Consider the following 2,576-nt stretch of genomic DNA (forward strand, 5'->3'; position numbering starts at 1 on the left):
TCATGTGCTTTGTTTTTCTGTCTACGATCTCTGTCTTCTAAAGCTCAATTAGTAAATGAATTAATATCAGACAATCACATTGTTTATTTTTTCTGACTGAAACCTGGCTGAGACATGAAGAATATGTTAGTCTAAATGAATCAACTCCTCCAAGTCATATTAATACTCACATTGCTCAAGGCACTGGCCGAGGTGGAGCAGCTGCCAACAGCTCACTGGGATTTTCACGGACATTTTCAACCTGTCCCTTGCCCAAGCAGCTGTGCCAACATGCTTTAAAGCTACATCCATCGTGCCAGTGCCGAAACATTCCAAGCCGACGTGCCTCAATGACTACCGCCCTGTAGCACTCACACCATCATTATGAAGTGCTTTGAGCGGCTAGTCCTGGCACACCAACAACCATCCTGAACACTGGTGCACCGCAGGGCTGTGTGCTCAGCCCGGCCCTCTTCCCCCCTTCACCCAGGACTGCTCGCCCATCTATTCCTCCAACACAATAGTAAAGTTTGCCGACGACACCACTGTGGTGGGACTCATCTCCAATAACGATGAGACACACTACAGATAAGAGGTCCAACATCTGGCTGAGTGGTGCTCGGACAACAACCTGGTCCTGAACACCACCAAAACCAAGGAAGTCATAGTGGACTTCAGGATATCCAAGAGGACCACACCCTCTCCACTCTACATAAGTGGGGAGGAGGTGGAGAGGGTCCTGGGACTCCACATTACCAAAGATCTCACTTGGTCCCTGAACACTTCACACCTGGTGAAGAAAGCCCAGCAGAGGCGCTTCTTCCTGAGGAAGCTAAAACAAGCTGGCCTGCCTGCTGAGCTCCTGGTTAACTTCTACAGAAGTGTGATAGAGAGCATCCTCTGCCAGTGCTTTACTGTGTGGTACTCCAGCTGCACAGCAGAGACCAGGAGGGATCTGGTCCGGGTGGTTAGAACAGCACAGAGGATTGTGAGAGTTACCCTCCCTGACCTGGACCCTGCAACATCTGCAAGGACATCACACACCTGTTTGTTCCACTGCCATCAGGGAGAAGATTCAGGACTATTCAAACCCGGACTAACAGGCTGAGGAACAGCTTTTTCCCCAGTGCGGTTTCCTCCATCACCTCCACACCCACCACCCCACCCAGCTCACAGCGCTGTGGGGGGGAGGGGGACAAAAATAGACAATAACACAACACTTTTCTTTCACTTTTAAGCCATTGATGCCTGTGTTTTATGTTTTATTTATTTATTTTTAAATGTCTTGTTCTAAATTAGAATGTTCCGTCTTAATGTTTTTTATACATGTTTTTACACATTTTTAACCTGTTACTGCTGTACTGACTGATGAGTCGGCAACTTAATTTCGTTGTATGTTTCACAATGACAATAAACTCCCTTACCTTACCTTTGGGGCCCCATAATGATAAATTATAAATAATGTCTTATACTTTAAGTACACTAATGGTGTATTATTATTGATTAAGCTTCAGTAATGAGCATATTAATGTGTAACTAATTATAATACAATAATAATCTATTAATCTATTAATGCCAACAGTTATGGGCATTTGAATAAATAAATACAATGTGTTGTAATGTATATATAATTGATACATTTAGAATATTTCACTTCCTCGCATTGCAGACAGAAATTCAAGTCAAACAACATGACTGTGATTATGTTTTATATGTACAATAATTGTCTAAATTTAACAATATTTTTTAACATTTCCACATATTGTTAAAAGTATATATAACATGTTGTTTTAGTTAAAGTTATGTCTCAAATGTGAGGGAAGTGAGTGAACTATTTAAAATGTATAACCTTCAACCATTTGGTATCCCATAAATACTTTTATTTGTAACACCAAAGAGTATTTACAGATAATTTCTACTACTTTAACTGAAGTAAAACATCTAAGCACTAGGTGGTGGTATTTACTTGTAATGACCAACAATGAATCCAAAAGGAAAGAAGAAGAAAACAAAGACATGGGTAGAGAAGAATAAGAGGAGGAGGAGGAGGAAGTGGAACATACGGTTCACAGGCAGAACGATCTAAAAGAGGTCTGAAGAGGGTCTGAAGAAGGTCTGAAAGAGGGTCTGAAAGAGGATATAAAAGAGGTCTGAAGAAGGTCTGAAAGAGGGTCTGAAAGAGGATCTAAAAGAGGTCTGAAGAAGGTCTGAAAGAGGATCTGAAAGAGGTCTGAAGAGGGTCTGAAAGAGGTCTGAAGAGGGTCTGAAGAGGGTCTGAAAGAGGGTCTGAAAGAGGATCTAAAAAAGGTCTGAAGAAGGTCTGAAAGAGGATCTGAAAGAGGTCTGAAGAGGATCTGAAAGAGGTCTGAAGAGGATCTGAAAGAGGTCTGAAGAGGGTCTGAAAGAGGTCTGAAGAGGGTCTGAAAGAGGTCTGAAAGAGGGTCTGAAAGAGGATCTAAAAGAGGTCTGAAGAAGGTCTGAAAGAGGTCTGAAAGAGGGTCTGAAAGAGGATCTAAAAGAGGTCTGAAGGGGGTCTGAAAGAGGATCTAAAAGAGGTCTGAAGAAGGTCTGAAAGAGGATCTAAAAGAGGTCTGAAG

This window comes from Taurulus bubalis (genome assembly GCF_910589615.1).
Source record: "Taurulus bubalis genome assembly, chromosome: 12".
Lineage (NCBI taxonomy): Eukaryota > Metazoa > Chordata > Actinopteri > Perciformes > Cottidae > Taurulus > Taurulus bubalis.